This window comes from Megascapheus bottae, chromosome 10, assembly GCF_031878675.1.
Source record: "Megascapheus bottae isolate mThoBot1 chromosome 10, mThoBot2.hap1, whole genome shotgun sequence".
NCBI classification, from domain to species: domain Eukaryota; kingdom Metazoa; phylum Chordata; class Mammalia; order Rodentia; family Geomyidae; genus Megascapheus; species Megascapheus bottae.
In genome coordinates this window covers 49,394,780-49,414,359 of record NC_143518.1, presented here as the reverse complement: position 1 = coordinate 49,414,359, position 19,580 = coordinate 49,394,780, and the positions used below count along the sequence as shown (strand labels likewise).

The 19,580-nt window shown below is 38.3% G+C and overlaps 1 long non-coding RNA gene across 3 annotated transcripts in view; it reads right to left on the bottom strand.

Moving 5' to 3' along the window:
• LOC150058404 (uncharacterized) overlaps positions 1-19,580 on the bottom strand; it is a 156,467-nt gene that overhangs the window by 116,154 nt on the left and 20,733 nt on the right. Inside the window, exon 2 of one of the 3 annotated variants that reach the window (XR_016536879.1) lies at positions 11,044-11,154. The exons of the other annotated variants lie outside the window; for them this stretch is intronic. This is a non-coding gene — a long non-coding RNA (uncharacterized LOC150058404). The remainder of the gene's footprint in view (positions 1-11,043; positions 11,155-19,580) is intronic. 3 annotated transcript variants of the gene reach the window in all.

The following is a 19,580-nucleotide window of genomic DNA, read 5'->3' as shown; positions in this document are numbered from 1 at the left end:
ACAACATAGGCTTGTATTTGACTGGGTGCTTGTACAAATAATGCAACCTGTATACAGTAACTCAAGGAGAAGAGGAAAAACATGGACTAGAGTTTTTGAAAATATTTTCATAGCTTTTTAGAAGGACTTAGTGCCATAAGAGAGATGCTAATAACTAGAGATTAAAAAAGAAGGTTCTAAGCCAGGCATGGTGTTTCACACCTGTAATCCTAGCTACTCAGGAGGCTGAGATCTGAGGATCAAGGTTCAAAGTGAGCCCGGGCACAAAAGTACCTGAGATTCTTATCTCCTCTAGAAAACAGGAAGTGGGGCTTGGCTCAACAGTGGAGCAGTACCTTGAGCTGAAGAGCTTAGGGACACTGAGCCAGGCCGAGTTCAAGCCTCATGACCCAACAACTACAAAATAATAATAATAAAGTTCTAGAAAAAGAAAACAGCTAGAATTCAGTCACACACACACTCATACACACACACACACACACACACACACACACACACACATACACACACATGCCAGAGTGTGCTGGCTGGCCAGATCAGGAGAAGGGTTATAAACAATGGTGATGTTAAAGAGGAGCTTGGGTTTGAAGCATGAAGCTGAGTAACAGCAGCCTTGAAAAGCTGTGAACTGAAGAGTTCCAGGTAGCACATTATCAGTGTCTTTTTTTGCCCCTGGCTATTCTCCAGTTTCATATTTCCAATGGCCTACAGGATAGTTCCACCGGACCTTCCAACCAATCCCAGATGGCAATAGCTCACCTTGATTTGAGCTGGATTGGATTGAGAAACACAACGTACCTCTGGGTATATTTTGAGGCTCTTTCTAGAGAACTAACTAAAGGAAGAAGATCCATTCTGTGGGCCAGTACAAGTCTATAGGCTACAGGAGAAAACAAACAGATAGATTGAAAAGGGAGAAACAGAGAAGGCCTGTAGGCTTCCTAGCTGCCATGAAGTAAGATGCTCTGCTCCACCACAAGGAGCTGAAACCAATCTTCCTTCCCTTAAGTTATTTATGCCAACAGATCTAACCCAGCTCTAAGACACAGATTCAGCCAGTCTCAAAATAGAACTCATTTTCCTTCATCAAGAGATAAATTGTGGGCCGGGAGTTTGGCCTAGTGGTTAAAGTGCTTGCCTAGCATGCATGAAGACCCAGGTTCAATTCCTCGGTACCACATACATAGAAAAAAGCTGGAAGTGGTGCTGAGGCTCAAGTGGTAGAGCTCTAGCCTTGAGAAAGTCCAAGGACAGTGCTCAGGCCCTGAGCTCCAGCCCAGGACTGGCAAAAAAAAAAAATAAATAAATAAATAAATTGTGTTAGTAACCATCCGGCCTTTTATCATAGAAACTTTGGGATTATCTCTTACTTACCTCTAACCCTTTGTCTAATTCTACTTAGTCTCATCCTTCCTTCCTCCCTCTCTTCCTTCCTTCAAAATATGTTTTGAATATATTTATCTTTCTCTACTAGCTTTTGTTGCTTTGAAACTTCCTTATTTCTCTGTCTCCACCAATGCCTATCTTTTAGGTGTCTTTATGGAAGGCCCCTAATGAATCAATCAGATACCACTTCTCCCTATTATAGTTATCATGACCAGAAAATTCTCCATTATTGCCATTTAAATGACATTACCTACCCACTCTTTAAATACCTAAAGTCCTCTGCTCCATTTGTAAGACTTTTCATATAATTGCCATTTGACCAGTTATCCATGGGAAACTGAAGACAGTGCAGTAGGCATACCATTGCTTCAAGATCCTCCCTCTTTATGTGCTCATTCTCACTTCTTGAGAAAATTCACTGGTTCCATTTCTGGTTGTTCAAATGCTATTCCATTCATTCTTAAGATCATATAGCATTTATTATGATTTAATGGCCCCTGACTATAGTCTGGTTAATACCCATTCATGGGTATATATTTACCTTAAATTGATGGGCAATTAACTGTGCCATTGTTCAAGAGGAAGTAATTATTTCTTCCTGGAAATTTAGTAGTATGGAAGTCAATCAACTGTGCCTATACAAAATTCCTAATGGTCTCTGAGTACACATACCCATATTGTCCCTTTTCATTTATCAGATCTGCTCAATATTATTGAAACTTTCTCCTTTGATTCAAAGGAAGTAGTTTCATTAGCAGATACAGAGAGAACTTAGTTAAAGGTAAATTTGAGCTAGAATTATATGTGTAGAGAAATAATTCATAATCTTCATGCGACTGATACTTTGCTAATCTCATAGGACAAAGAAGTTAAACTTGCAATCAATAGATATGCATCCTTAGATATACATAGTTACTAAGACAACTACAGTAAATTACTTTGTTTTAACTGGTCATATGATTCATCAGAGAAAACTCTAGCTAATGTGTTTTGAAATTTTTGCTTTAATCTTGACATCACTAAATGATTGCAAATATTCTCCATGAAGTTCTTTAATGACAATATCCTTTTCTGTTCTCAATGGCTTTGAAGTCTTCTCCCACCCTATTACAAGTATTTGGATACTGCCTCAGCCAGGGTGGGCGGAAAGCCAACACAAGCCACCAGATTCCAATATTACACCTGACAAATTAGCCACACGACTGGAAAAGGGTGGACCCATCCTCCTGTTAGAGGTTCATTTCCTCTCATTTTTCCATGAACAGGAAGTCATTGGAATGGGGGATAAACTTTCCTTAAAGACTCACATGACTAAAAAAATCTGAACTTGTTAACTCCTTGCTAACAAACAACAGAAAAGCAGGTTCAAATGGATCACAAGACTCTATTTACATTGACTTGTTTAACCCCAATGATGGCCTAAATTCAAGGATTCTGTGATTTTCCACTCCTGGTATTCACAGGGCAGAAGAGATGTGACAGGGAGCAAGTACAGTTGGCAGAAAAGGCAGGTCTCCTAAAGCCCTCTGTACAAACACAAGGTTTGGAGTCCTGGTAAGATACACTGAAAACCCCACAATGGGAGACCAGTTCTTACATAATTCACCTAACTCAACAAGGTCTACTTAAAAATGTGATCAGCAATGACTGAGCTTTTATTTTAAACACATTCACTAAATTCCTACAGTACTCAATTCACCTATGTCCCCTGAACAAACATCAGCTATTTAGTCTGGCATTAATAAAGCATAACGGAAAATGTTATCCACCCAAAAGCAACCTAAAGAACAAAGATAGATACGTTATAGCTATCTTAATGCTATCCTGCAAGAGAACTACCATGTCATGTGTTTGTTTTGTTTTATTTACACAAGTCACCTGTATCAATCTTGAACTCAGGGCATCTCCACTGTTGCATTGGTTGCTTGATTCCCGACTGACACTCTACCACTTGAGTTGTGCCTCAAATCTGGAATTTTGCTGGTTAACTGGAGGTGGAGTCTCACAAACTTTTCTGCCCGAGCTGGTTTTGAGCTGAGATCATCCTGAGTCTCAGCCTCTTAGTAGCCAGGATTAAAGGTATGAACCACCAGACTCTAGCTCTTTTGCTTATACTTTTTGTTTATATATATATATATATATATACATGTATGTATGTATAATATATAATACATATAATCTATATTTTGGTTATATATTTTGGTTTTATTTTTCTCATTAACTTGTAGGCACTCTTGGAATGGTGGTTAGTGATCCTTTGTCTGAAATGTATAATTGAAAATTGTTTTCCTCATCTGTTACTTCTCTTTTAACTTTTGATGAATTTTTTTTTGCCAGTTGTAGAGCTTGAACTCAGGGCCTGAGCACTTTCCTTGGAGTTTTCTCAAGGCTAGAGCTCTGCCACTTGAGCCACAGCACCACTTCCAGCTTTTTTCTATGTATGTGGTACTGAGGAATCAAACCCAGGTCTTTGTGCATGCTAGGCAAGCACTCTACCATTAGGCCAAACTCCCGGCCCACTTTTGATGAATTTTGAGGAGTCAAATCTACCTGATAGCCCATCTTGTACACAAACACCTTCCAGCCCATCTTGTTCACAAACATCTTCTGGCCCAAGATTACTTTCAAAGAGAAGGAGGATGCATTGACATTTGTTACCAATACTTGCAAATGTTTGATTTTTGTGTTTAGACCTTTATCCCATTTGGAATTTACTTTTAAATATTGTTGATTCCAGATAGATAACCAAGTGATCTCAGTAGCATTTACTCCATGACCATTGATTTGAAGTGCCCCCTTTGCTCACTTGCTTTACTGGTTTTCTATCTGTTCTATTTCTCTACTGTCCTAGTCTTCTTGGCTTATCATCGCTATCACTGTATTCTGTGTATTAAATTCTTTAAGGTGGTTTTTGATAACTATAAGGGCATGGCTTCTCTCATTTAAAACAGTTTTGTTGTTTTGTTTTTCAGTACTATGTTTGTGTTTTTTAAATTAATTTTACAGTAGGCTGCTCCAGTTCCACTAAAACACCTATTTGAAATAGAATCACATTTCTATGGAAAAAGCCAGTAAGTTTTTTACTTCATAAATGTCTCTTATTAAAGCTTAATTGATACTTCTTAAATAGAGTATAGAGTTTACAATCCTAATAAATTTGTTATAATAAATGAAGTCCATTTTCATTGTTCTTGATATATCCCATCAAGACTTTGGGGTTATAAGTGGAAATGTTTGATTTCTGATCAGCTATTCAGTTAACCAAGAATGGTCTGTTATGTGTAGGAAGCTGTGGTGTATGGTATGAGCATGCAGAGACATACACAAGATGATCCTTTTTCTTGGAAATTTATGATCTAATTAAGAAGACAAGACATATATACACTCAGGTATACACACACACACGGTAATACATAGGAGCTAATATTCATAATCCATGATGTTGAGATACTAGTGGTTCATACCTGTAATCCAGACTAGTCAGGAGGCTAAGATAAACAGGATCATCATTTGAGACCATCTTAAAGAGATGCCATAAGATTTCAGCTCCACAATAACCAACAATGAGCTACTAGAACTCTCGTAAAGCAAGTAAGCCAACTATGTATGAAAACTTCAATTCAAATCCCATTACTACAAAAAAAAAAGAATCGAATCAAATGAGTTCTTGTAGACAACAAGAGTTTAAGGTCAAAAGATTCCATGCCTTACATAAGAAAATCTGCCATGCAAACTTGGCAAGTTATTAACAGTTAACAGAATATACCACATCCACAGATGTCTATTCTGGTGACCTGTCTACTATATTAAGATGGTTTCCCATTACACATTTCCTTGTCAATCATTTTTAAATGATCTGGAAATCTGTTTATAAAGAACCTCACATTTATAACTATTAATACCTAATACTCACTAATTCCCAATATCAGTTAAAAATGGAAAAGGTTGCATTGAAACAATTTGACTACAGGGCTTTCCTTCTGTCTCTATGCTATCAAATACTAGTTGGTAATGACACTGGACTTCTAAACCACTGCTTTGGATAGTAGAACATACCACCCTTATTTAGCTAGCTAATAAAATGTGTCCCTGGTCATATTTTAGAGCCCTCAGATAACAAACACTAAGACTCACAGGACTCTTTCCACCTGTGGAGAAATGATGTCTAAAACTCAACATCAAATTCACTTTTGATTTTTCCCTTGAGTTTGTTTCTGTCAATGGTAGTCAGGTAGCACATTTCAGCTTTTAAGCCATGAAGTGATCTTTTTTAGCAAAAAAAAAATTGCACTCACAGCTTTAATCTTATATTTCCATGCGTATTGAGTTAAATGTTGTGAAACTATCAATTCTGTCAAAACCTAGCAAAGAGAAAACAAGACACCATGCAATCTTAATGTCCAAACTGACTAGTGATTATCAGAAATTAAATGTGCAGGAATTCCGAATCTTTTTTGATTTGAGATGTCTAGATAACTTTTGTTTTTCCATAATTGTATGAGGTTTCTACATAGTATTTAAGAATCAATTATATTGCAATTGATGTAATTAACTCTAATAATCCATTAAAAGTCAGTAGGAGGGCTATTCAAGTCAATAGAAAAGAAGGAGTATATTATGAAGGTGTTATTAACCTATACAGAATTTTACCAGACATTTTCTTTTCTTACATAATAAATACACAGTGGTTAGGAAGGCTGTCATTATAATTTAATGTGAACAATAGTCTATCACTTCTTCTACTATGCAACCCTTAACTAATTCCATATATGGTGCACAAGTAAAATGAAACCTTTTCTAATCAAGGTACACTCATATCAATCATCTATTACTCCATGATTAAAGTGAGGTCCCTTCTGGGCTAGATGGGAGAGAACTGAATTCCAGCAGAAAAGTTTCAATCTCACTCTCTTTTCCAGCTGACAAATCTCAGTGCCTGATGGCTCTCTGTACCTTGCAAATAATCAAGAGTAAACAGCTTCTAGAAAGTTCTGCTTTAAAAAATCAGACAACCCACTCAATTTCCATTAAAAAGGGTGTCTCTGCATTCGCTTGAACACTCAGTGAACTTTGGAACATCTGGTCCTTTGAATTAAGTACAATCCAACCTATCCATCTCTACTTGACCCCCATTTCTAAGATTCCTGGGGACGCTGATTTGGCCATAGCTATAAACTCCACTGACAACTAAAACAGCAAAGCTCAGCATGGATGGCTTCAGCATTGCGGGATTGCAGGTGACAGCATGTGTTTTTGGGTCCCAATCCATTTTTCCATCCCTTCTCCATTCTTCCCCCCTAAAATGTCTAAAATGGGGAAAAAAGTAGAGAGAGAGAGAGAGGGAGGGAGGGAGGGAGGGAGGGAGAGAGAGAGAGAGAGAGAGAGAGAGAGAGAGAGAGAGAGAGAGAGAGAGAGAGAGAGAGAGAGCGCTCGCCTCGCCTCGCCTCGAAGGTTCTTGTGGAAGGACTACTACTTGTGGTCCCAGAAGACCTGGGGGAAGAGCAGGTACTGTTACAAATGGGCTATGTCACCCCGAGATGGTCACTCTTCAACAAAATGGGTGGAAAAATTAGAACCTAGCTCAGAGGCTTCTTTTAAATTAACCCCATTAAATAATAAACAAAATAATGTGAATTAAGCTTTTATTTAAATCACAAACAATTCAACAAATCTGAGAGTGGATCTGTGCCTGTCACATTGTTCACAAAGAGTTTCCAAAGTCAGGGGAGAGGGATAAAACAATACAGGATGCATCTCAGAAATTACTTCAAAGTACAGGTGTCTCTCTCTCTCCCAGGTGATTCTGATTTGAACCCTAGGTTGAGAGACACATGGATAAGGGATTGGCTGGAAACAGATTCCTCCTCGTTCATCAGATATTTTAAATACTAGAAAGCCTTAGAGGATACAAATAATTACAAGATATGGCTCAGCTTCTGGTTCTACATACAGAGAAACAAACATCCAGGGAAAGATAAGACAGGAAGCTCTGTATTGCCAGAACTTGAATAGCAAGTTATAAGTAACATTTCTTCTAGTTTCCCCTTTGAGCCCCAAAGTAGAAGAGACCCCATAGAACTTCCATGGAAGGAAGTTCTGATCACTCTCACTCCTGGATAAAGTACATGTTGTTCTGTTCCATTCCACACAAACCTCATACCTAGGCCCTTGGAAATCAATATGAGTCACAGGACTCTGAAATACAGGAGAGAATGGACATCTCCTATCACTTGTTCTGAAAAATCAGGCCTTCCTTTTAATCAGAGGGTTTGCTTCGGGTATGGACCAAAGATCCCTTTTCATTCTGGAAAACTCCTGTTTCATATGGTACCAGCCAAGCATGAACAAATCTACCAGTCACGAGCAGCATAGTGACCAGAATGGGAGACTTAGCCTCTGCAGGTTTCACTTTGAATCTCCTCCCTCAAGCCAGTCCCTGAGAGAGCATTTGGCCTCAGCAAAGCAGTGACTTCAAAGTCAGAGTAATTTTCTACATACCTGGGAGGAGACAGAAAAATATCACCTTCCCTTCCCCCTTCCTTTGCAGACTCCCACTGCCACTTTGTACGGGTCCCAAGAACACAGAGAAAAGAAGCCTGGTCTAAGAGTCAAGAGGCTTGGGTTGGTTCTCTGCCCCTCTCCCTGCTAGTAATGAGCTAGGAAAGTATCTCTCTTTCTTTGGCCACATTCTTTTCCAAAGAGGAAAATTCGAGAGTGACATCTACCCTTGCTAGTTTTACACTGTTAATATGAAGGGTAGAAGAGGAAGTTCTTTGAAATTTTTTTTTAAATCCTCAAAATTCAAGAAGTGAAATCTGAAAAAGTAAACTATTTGACCTCTGAATTAACCAACTTGGTTTTGAACCTTGTCCTCGAATTCACTAGAGAATAGTCTATACACTGTTTGGCTTTGATCGTATAGGCTGGAACTCCGATACAAGTTTTTATCAAAACTTGCAGGACTAGATCACTCTATCCATTGAATTGTCTGCAGCTCACTCAAATGGACAAGGCCTACAGAAACCTGACAAGCTACTACTCTGTTCTGTGATCTCCCAGCCCCCAGATTCACCACCCCCAGATCTCCAATACCCTTCACGTGACACCTTTTCTGGGTTCAGTGCAAAAAATTCACTTGAGCAGGGAGGAAAAATAATATCTCAAACAGGAAATAGATCTTTTACAGCTATTTCATCCTCCCCTCACGTGGGCCTGGAATATCGCTTTAAAGAACATTCGTGTGGCATTTCCAGTTCTTTTCCTTTAGGACTGCAAACAGGAGTAGCCTGTGCAAGGGGAAACTACTCCCCAGCAGAGCAGTTCTTCAAAGGGGACTTCTTCAGGCAGGAAAAGGGAATGTCTGATACACTGGCTGAATAAACAGACTCATCAAGCTGAGTGCCAGATTGGAAAACCAGGCCCTTGGAGCCTGCAACCCTCCAGCCACACACCTCCTTTTGCGTATTTGTTCTGTTCTTTCTGTTCTTCTGTATCTTCTGTCTCTCTGTCCTCCTATCCTTTATCTCTCCTTTCTCTCCCATTTTGTCATCTTGTTCACCAACTGCCTAACACTCTTCAGCATAAGAATGCTGCTTTTATTTGTGAACTGGCTAATCAGATAGGTTCTACAGCTTTCAAAGCCTATTTGGAATCACATTGCTTCACTCTACCTACTGATGGCAGTTTACTTTCTCAACACTTTTTCCCTATAGTCATTCATTTTAATCCGCACTCTTATTAACCCTAGATGGGTAACTCTTAGAATCCTAGAGCTTGATGGACCCTCCAAAGGTGATTATTTTCAGGGGGAAAAATGATCATTCACATGTGTCTACTCTGGCTTTGAAAAAGTTCAGTTTCATTTACAACGTGATTCAGTGTCTGGGAGTCCACAGTTGAAATGCTTTCCTATAACGAACCTGAGGTCTTTTTACTGTAATTTAGTTTTCCACTTGAATAGCTGATCGTAAGTAAAATTCCAAACTGCAGGTCACAGCAGGACTTAGGCTTATAAAAATAAAATTTATCTTTCCCATACTGGAAAATTTAAGGTTTTCTTTTTTGAAATAATGACAATATAAAAATACATGTTGTGGTTATTTAGAAAATGTGGACATTAACCAGTTCTGATTGTTACTTTGTATCTATACATACTCCTGTAGACAAAAAAGGAACTGTCTGTGGATTTTCCATTTCATTATTTCAGTCCTATGGGCTTTTTTCGCTCCAAACATTCAAAAATGTGGTACATTGGTTCCTCATATCTTAACCATTTCTTAAATATTTTATTGAGGAAAGGACTGCCTCATTAATAGAAACATTCTTGAAAAACATTTCTAAAATTCTCCAGGACCTAATTTTAAATGAAAAATTCAATTCTTCAATTTACCAAGCTTCTATCCTAATTGGCTACTAGCACATTTGATATTATACATGATGACTATCACACGAAAAATGCCTATTTACTGGCCCTCTATATCTTGAATTTCAACAGAATAACACTAGTCAAAGAGAACAGTTAAGTACATGTTTAAGAAATAAGGATCATGGGCCGGGAGTTTGGCCTAGTGGTAGAGTGCTTGCCTAGCATGCACGAAGACCCAGGTTCAATTCCTTGGTACCACATACTTAGAAAAAGCCGGAAGTGGTGCTGAGGCTCAAGTGGTAGAGTTCTAGCCTTGAGAAAAATCCAAGGACAGTGCTCAGGCCCTGAGCATAAGCCTAGGACTGGCATAAAAAAAAAAAAAATAAGGGTCTCTGAGCTATAAAGTATTTTTAATCTGTTCTCAATAACAAGGGCTTAACTTGACCATCTAGTGACAGTGTATTTTTCTGTCAATATTTATTCATACAAACTTATCTTCTTAAAAAAACTAGTTGAGCTCCCCAGTTTGGAAATGACTCATATGTTCAAAATGTTTAGCAATTCTGAATATTTGTAGTAAGTACTATGGAGTAATCACCAGGACAATCTAATTGTCTTAGTTGTCATTAGCTATCCCAAACAAAAGTCCAGATTGAGCTGGATGCTGGTGGTTCACACCTGTAATCTTAACTACTTAGGTTTGAAGCCAGCTTGGGTAGGCAAGACTTTGAGTCTCTTATCTCCAGTTAATCACCAAAAAACTAAAGTGGAGCTGTAGCTCAAGTTGTAGAGCATTAGCCTTGAGCACAAAAGCTCAGAGACAGAGCCCAGGCCCTGAGTTCAAGCCTCAGGACACACACACACACACACACACACACACACACACACACACACACACACACACACACGTCCATATTAACCAACAAATGTCCATGAGATCATAAATTCACTTCAGCATTTTATAAGCCACATGCTACATACCTTTGGAAAAAGTGGTATAACTCTTACAGCCACCCAGATACTATCTGACAAAGTATAAATGGATATTTAGCAAGACTCATCAATGAATCCGTTTTTCACTTTTTAACTAATATTTCTAGAGGATACCTCATCAATTGCCTGTAAATCTAAAGAAATAGAGGTCAGTGACTATTTTTAACCAGTAAGAGTCTATAATATATTTCCTCTCTGTGCTCAGCAGTCACAAATCAAGTCCTCCATTGTGCAACATGGACACAAACATCCCCTGAGACATGGAAAAGGGCAAGGTGGGAGATACTCATTTCAGTTACCTTTGACCAGGTCTTATTTGTTCTGCAGATAGGGCACTTTGGATTTCTTTGCCCAACCAGTCACCTTGCACAAACAGAAAACTCCCTCAAAGCTTCTGTTCCCATCAGACCCTTGAGAAAACAAAATGGGGGTGGGGGGAGCATGATTAAAATCTACTTTCTTCAGTAAACATCCTAACATTGAGCAATTTCTTAACATCTTAAAAAGGACTGTCCTGGCGGCAGGTTGAGAGTTGCTGAACTTCCTGTTGATCAAATAACTGGAACCAGTAAGAACCAGAGTTAGAATTCTGAGGTTGCAAATATTCATTCTCTAACCATTGCTTGCCTTTTCCATAACAATAAATGTACCTCATTCATACTTTAGTAGTAGTGATTTCTAAAATAGTTACACATTTCTATTTATAAGAAAAGAAATTTTCAATGGATCCTGGCTGTGCACGTTCATTAATTACATATTTATTACACTATTATATATATATCATCAACAAATGAATCTACCCTCATTTCCATATTACAGAATATTTGCCTATATTGAAGTACCATGTGGAAGCTCACAATTATGTATACTTTTTACATGCCAATAAAAATAGACATATGTGCCCCAAACTGATCATTTAATTTAAAAGAAGTTTTAATATCTTCTCTCTGCATACCAATGGATCTCGCTGGATTGTCCTTGAGATATGAAAATCATACTTGAGTATAATTGTCTCTCAATACTCCAAATTCAGCCACCACTTTGTCCCAGTGGAAACAGGTTTTCAAGAAAAGTTTGTCACTTGTTTTTAGCTTCTGTGAATAAGGACTCGTCATGACTTCCACATTTTCAGCAGTCATTTGTATTTTAACTACATGTCTAATTATGAAAAAAGAATTGTTTTGTGTTAATAACATTAGTGTCAAAATAATTCATATTATTTGGAGCATTGAAAAGGTTTCCTGAAGTCCCAATCTCATGCAAATTACGATGCCTCTCTCATTGATTCCAGAATAGTAGCACCCCACTTTATAAGTAAAAAGTTCCTGTATTAATGAACTATGAGCCATAAAATTAGCGTCAATAAATGGGAGGAAGACAATTGAAATGTCACAATTTAGTTGGGTTTGAAACATACCAATACACAAAGCAAACTGTGCTGTTGTTGTTTGACTTTGAAACGTCCTTTGATGCTGGATGAGATAACATAGATATAGCAAGATAACATAGATATAAGAAGGCACAGGGACTTGAGTGGACCCAAGAATTTTGCCTGCTTTTACACTTCTTCAGACTTTGACCTTGGTTTCTTGTGTCATCATGAGCTTGTTCTCCTAGCTCCTCTTAGGTGTGCCACTGAGTAGACATGAACTACGCCAAAAATGATAAGACCTAAGAACTGCTGAGCACCACCAATTCTTCTGTCAACATTCCTGTCCTGAAATCTCCTTTCATTTAACAAACCAAGATGACTTTTCCTCTCATGGCTCAAGGGAGAAGAAAATTGAGGCAAATAATGAATTCACTTCCAATTCTTCCAATTATAATTCTCAAGAAGGAAATGAATACTACTTTTCTTGTGTAGCACATCTTGTCTGGGCTCACTGTCTCACTGCACGTGGTCAGAAGCATGAGGAAGAATGGAAGTTCATCAAGAATAGAATGACTTTTCATCCTCTTTATTGGTGCCTGTGATGAGTCAAAGAAACTAGTTTGAGTATCCTCCACAGCATGAACTTAACACTTTTTATCAAACCACAGATGAATAACCCAGTGGTGCTCCAGACTATGTTTCAAAGAATGATGTTTTGGTAATGCATGAATGAATCGACTCATTAAGGTGATCATCAAGTTATAGATCAGATACTTGCAAATTTCCTTGTCTGATTAATGAGCAAGTCAGAGTGACCAGACTACAAATGATTCAAGGTGGTATTTTGCCAATTCAAAAAGTGAAAAGATTTAGTATTGGTATTTATTACTCGGTGGTTGACTATGAACACAATCTAGTCAAACTAAAGCTGATGAACCTAAATGGCCATGCCTGCCTGTTTGACTAGAGTGTCCCAGCCCCTTTCAGAAGTGACACACTAGGTATTTGTAGTAGCTTGTCATTAAGATTCTTTTTTATTTTTTTTTTGCCAGTCCTGGGGGATGAACTCAGAGCCTGAGAACTGTCCTTGGTCTTTCCTCACATGACCAAGTTTAAGAATTCACAACTTCCACTGGAATCAAGTCATGATATAAGAAATTTAATGAGCAAGAGATCAACAAGGCTATTTGAAGGTATTGGAAACATTGGATCTCTGTCTAGCACAAAACCAAGCATATGACTGAGGACACCTTCCAATGATTCCAACACCTTCTATGATCTACCTGCAACCCAAGGGGACTCTGTACAAGAACTGTCCTGATAAGCCCATCGACACCAAGAACTATGAGTAATAGTACTATGCTTCCTTCAATCATTAAATGTAAACGTTCCTTAAGAGCAAGGTTACATAATTAGAAAGAATGGTGTTCAGTATTTATTGAAGTTGAGTGCTGGTGGCTTATGCCTGTAATCCTAGCTACTCAGCAGCCTGGGATCTGAGGATCTTGGTTCAAAGCCAGCTGGGGCACAAAAGTCCACAAGACTCTTATCTCCAGTTAACAACCAGAAAACTCAATGTGGTAGAGTACTAGCGTTGAAGTGCAGAGCTCAGGGACAGTGCCCAGGCCCAGAGTTCAAACCTACAACTGAACAAAATAAAATAAAATAACCAACTTGGAATAAGAAGCAACAGAAAATAAAAGGTTACTAATGAACCAAGAAAAAAAAACCATTAAATAAATTATTTAGGTGGTGACAACAACCATAAAGACTATCAGAAAATTTGGACAACTCTGTAGATAATTAAAGCCAAGAGGAAATCTGCTACAGAGTAGAGAAAGTAATTTTTTGAGAGTGGAATTTTCCAAATTCACAAACCATCTTGACAGTATTCATTAGACAATTGCCCAATTCCCTACCTTTACACAAAGTAAACTCATGATTGTATTAAAGCTATGGCTCTAAGTACAAAGTAGGACAAAACATATTAACCAAGAAGTAAGCAAGGAGAATACTTTGTATTTACTTTGTGGAACTGGATTTTTGAACTCATTTTTTTCTGTGCTTTATGAAATAGACTTTGGTCTAAATAACGGTGTAAAGCAACTAAAGATAACCAAAGATCAGAGTGGGTGGGAATGGAAAAGAGAAGCTAAATGTTGGACACTTAACTAGCATTGTGACATCATCATATCCTCGTAATTGTGCTTTCTTTATGCACATGATATTCTTCAGCTAGATAGGATCACTACTTGATAATGGCAAGTTTAATTATGACATGATCTCTATCTTTCATTTCTTTGATATGTCTGAGTCACTCTTTCATCATCCTTATCCCAGACATAATAGTTCTACCCTTTCTTTTTTTTTGATGAGAAAAATAAATCTCAAGAGAATGTATTTAATCTTTGTTCCTTTTCAGATGAAATCAAATCAGGGTCTGGCCTTCCTTTCCTCATTATGCATTCTTTGTGGCTGAATGTGTCCTTCCTACCACACAAATCTATCCACCTACTTGTTGATGGAATACTCCCCACTCTGCTCTGATATGAACTCACTAAACCCTGATTCGCAAAGAGAATCCAATTCTGTTAGAGTACAGATTTGTGTTTGGATCTAGCTGAGAAAAAAAAAAACAGAAAAAAATCAGAAACTCCCCACAGTTTGATCATGTCAGTTAAAATATCAACAACAAAAAGATTGACAATGGATCTAAGAGCCTGGAGCATCAACCAGTCCTTCTTTAGGCTGTACAGACAAGAGCCAGGGTACAAATTTCAGACTGTTTTGTTGACAAACAACTCTTCACAATCACTCTGAGGAAGGGAAGGGGCTTAAGCTAGAGCAGACCTGAGGTAGTCATTGGGGAGAACTAACACATTCTATGGATCGAAGATCCTGAAATCTTGAACATGTGAGTACAGGTGTTTTTTTTTATTATTATTATTCTGCTGCTATTTCATTCAAATTGACTCAAACAAAAATGTTGCCTGGTATTGTCTGGCACTGGGAGAAACAGAATTAAGTAAGACCTGGTTTTAAGGATATATATATATATATATATATATATATATATATATGGAATGTTGTGGAATAACAACTACTTGAGTTCCCCATGGAAAGGACAAGGAGCACTTGTGCCAGACATTTCTTTTCTTTTTATTGAGAATAAGTACCATCTTTGTCCTTCTAAGCGTCTCCAGATAGCACAAGGGATAAAGCCCTAGAAGCTGCATTTCCCGGACTGCTTTGCCAATAGAGTTCTTCAAATAATCTTTCTATGACAAGTGCTCTTGAAATCATAGGAAGTGGAAGACATTTTCTCCTGTCAGTAGTGATGGGTAGTTGGGCATGTGTTGGTAGGTGGCAGACATGGGGGAATATGTCATCACTGAGCATTCTCTTACAAGTCCCACTTCAGGGCTGGGACCATGGGTGGTGGCCTGACTTCCCAGTGTTTCCCTTACTTCGGAGTTCCTAAAAGGTATAGTAGGAGCTTCCTTGAAATTTACTCCTCAGCCCTCTGAACAATTCTGTAAAACCTCAATTTCTTGGTATTCCTTCTTAGTGAAAATTTCAGGATACATAAGTCTGAATGGGAGAGGAATGTTAAAATAATAACTAACCCCCAAACCCTGAATGGTGTGGCAAAGCAAAGGTTCTTATCAATGATGGAGGCTGAATGACATTTATGCTGATATTATGATATCAGGTACTCAGGTCTTTCAAAAGCACGATGAAAGAGGAGGAGAGAATATAAAGTATGCCATCTCACACATTCAACGGCTTGGTACAGTAATTCAACTCACATACTGTTACACAGTCTTGGTCTCACAGTGCTAAGTCAGTTGCAAGGAATGATAGAACTAGGGTCTCTGTCTGTCTATGTCTAGAGTGACAATGATATCATAAACAGTATGTTGTATCAGGCTTCTATTTTTTTATTAAATTGGACTGTTGCATTTGGTACTAAATGCTGTAATGCTGTGTATTGTTTAAAAACAAAACAAAACAAAAGAACTAAAATGCATGACATTGACTTTGTGATCAAGTAGCTGGCTACTAAAGATATATTATCCTACATTATTCTAGATGGCTTGAGATTCAAATCACACACACACACACACACACACACACACACACTCATACACCTCAGAAAATTGTTGCCTTCATTCAAAAGTCAGACCACATGGCTCTTGAGCTCTAGGTGAAAGGTATTATGTATTGGTTGTAATTGTCTACTTTTTAGCAATATAGTAGAAGAATAAAAAGCTATCAGAAAATAACTGGGTTTTAAGCAAACATGAAAGAAGCAATTGCTTTTAGTGCTCAGTTTCTATAAGTAAAGCTCACTGGGGATAACAAGCACTCACCCAAAGCTCATGGGTGGCTCAACACTTGAAAAACAAAACAAAAAAGCAAAGTTCACTGCTCATAAACAGTCTAATGTGGGCCGGTCCTTTGATTCAGAGATGTGCTTTTCTTCTGATTATGGTTCTGCATCTTTTGTAGCTGGGTGCTATCATGGTTAGCCTAGCATTGTTTAGCCGTAAGAATGCAGAGAGAGTATGGTAGACAATGGAATAACCCTCTCATTGAGCAAGTTTTGCCATGTTGCTGTAGGGTTTCGTTTTACTACTATTGGAAATTTTCTTTCCCTCACTATACTACAGGTTCCTCCTGTTCTTTGAAAATTCTCTTCATTTTCCTTTTGACATGTACTTTGTTTTCTGTTTCATATTTTCTCTCACTTTTTCCCTATTTGCTCCTAATCATAATTAATCATAGCATTCTGTTCTGTTCTCTGAGCAATTTCTAACCATGAGGTCAATACAAAAGAAATTGTGGCTGTCACCTTATTAACAGCCAGAGAGATTTTGATGCCTTTTCCTTCATCTCAAAAATCTTCTTATTTTAACTCTTGGTCATGATGAACAGTTAAAAGGGGAGGTCAAAACAAATTTGATATGACAAGTGAAATATTTGCAAAACTGTTAAGAGTTTTCGCACTCTTGTGTTCTATGTTGTTCTTTTTTCTTTTCAGGTTTTATTTTAGCTTCAGGGTAAATATTTCAAGTACTGAGTTATTTTCTCCTAGTTAAGTTGCTGACAGGGCTCTCTCATTGTTAGATGAGCCTGTCAAATGTTACTGAGGCCATTTTCAATTATGCAATAGCACAAATAAAATACTCACAGAGATGGAACTTTTTGTTCTTTCCTACTCTGGGGACTGAATAAAAAGACATTTCTGAAAATGTAAAGCTTGAACACCCACTACCTGACGAATGACTTGAATGTTTCATAATGTGCAAATGCTACATTCCTCCATTAAAAAAAACCAGCCATAATGTTGGGTGCCAGTGGCTCTTGCCTGCAATCCTAGATACTCAGGAGGCTGAGACTTGATGATCAAGATTCAAAGCCAGCTCAGGCATGAAAGTCCATAAGATTCTTATCTTCAATTAACCACCAAAGTAAAGGTATGGTAAAGAACTAGACTTGAGTAGGAAAGCACCCAGGCCCTGGGTTCAAGCCTCAGGAGACTCAAGCCTCAGTACTGTGAAACACACACACACACACACACACACACACACACACACACACACACACACACACACACACACACTAGCTGTCCCAAGTAACTATTTCTTCCCTACAATCTGCCTGATTCCCTGCTTTATATTTTGGTTTAGGAAAGAATGAGGCTCAATCCTGGTCTAAGAATTTCTGTCTTTTGCAATGGTCCCCAGTGTGTTATGTCTAGGATCCATCTGCCAGGATATTAAAGTTTTCCATTGTGGATATCCCTCAACAATATTTTTAAAAGATCTACCATACAATCCATTAATCCATCTAATGCTCTTCTGGGAATATGTCTCCAAAAAAATGGAACTAGGAAGTCAGAGATAGCTACATTCCTGTGCTCATTGATATATAATTCACAATAGTCAAGATACAGCAATTTAATTGTTCATGGAGAGATAAAGGACATCTATGTCACCATATACCTGGGTATTGTCACCAGTTGTGTCACACTGCTGCCTGTCTATGTCTGTAAAAGTGCCCCCCAAAAGTTAGCGTGACAATGATGGGAGCTGAGCAGACTTAAAATAAAAAATATGAAAGAAAAATTCTCAAAGAAGTAAATTATAACAATAGTAATCATTGCCTTTACTGTATGCCAGGTACTGTTTCATCTCTTTTCCATGGATTAACTCATGAAATCCTCACAACACTAAGAGCTACATTATTATGATCATCCTATTGTTTTCCTTGCAGATAACACTGAGGCACAAAGGACGTAAGGTACAGGATCACACAATTCCGATGAGCAAGTTGAAATTGTCAAATAATTGAAATCAAAAGATAATTAACTGTCATTCATGGAAATATGAATGGGCAAATGAGAAAGGAAAGTTTTCAGCACTTCTCAGGTTTACTTTCTATGATGTGCGCACACGCACACACACACACACACACACACACACACACACACACACACACGACCATCCTTGGGCAAAAAGACTCCAGAGTTCCAGGGCCCTGGCCTTGCCTCCTCCCTCAGTCTGAGTGTAAGGGGCCTTGGATGACGATACTACCCAGCCTCAGAACAGTGCCTCCGCCATTCCTCTCACCAGACCAGGAGGGTCCAGTGCCAAGGAGCTCTTCTGTCCTATTGACAGCAGAGAATGGTTTCCTCTGAAATAAGTACAAAGAGCAAGCAAATTTAGTCCATTTATGCAAAACACAAAATGGCATCTGCCATCTGGAAAAACACACCAAAGCCGTGAGCCGTCAGGCCCCTTTCAAGACTTTGGCATATAAAATCAACACAATTTGTTTTTTGTAAAATCAGAAACATCCATCCATGTGATCTTCCAGCATTTATCAAATATAATTCTCTCTTCCACTTTCCTGTCACTTCCATCATACACATGTGTGTGAGTGGACACACACACACACACACACACACACACACACACACACAGACACTCAAAAGCTCCTATTTTAAAAGAAGGATAGATAGATAGATAGATAGATAGGTTGATTGACTCCTCAGTGGTACAAAGATCTCTGAAAAATGGACTTAATAATGAAAGGGTGTTTTTTTTTTGCCAGTCCTGGGCCTTGAACTCAGGGCCTGAGCACTGTCCTTGGACTTTTCTCAAGGCTAGAGCTCTACCATTTGATCCATAGCACCACTTCCAGCTTTTTTCTATGTATGTGGTACCGAGGAATTGAACCTTGATCTTCATGCATGTTAGGCAAGCACTCTATCACTACGCCAAACTCCCAGCCCCAATATTTTAAAGAAGATAAAAAGAAACTTATAGCTACTTCCCTTTCCTACAATTACAATGGCTTAAACATAAAAGCCCATTACATATACTGTCCACTTATACTTAGAACTTAGTCTGCTACTGACCACTAATATTCTAGAGGTTAGAAATCATGGGTTGCTGC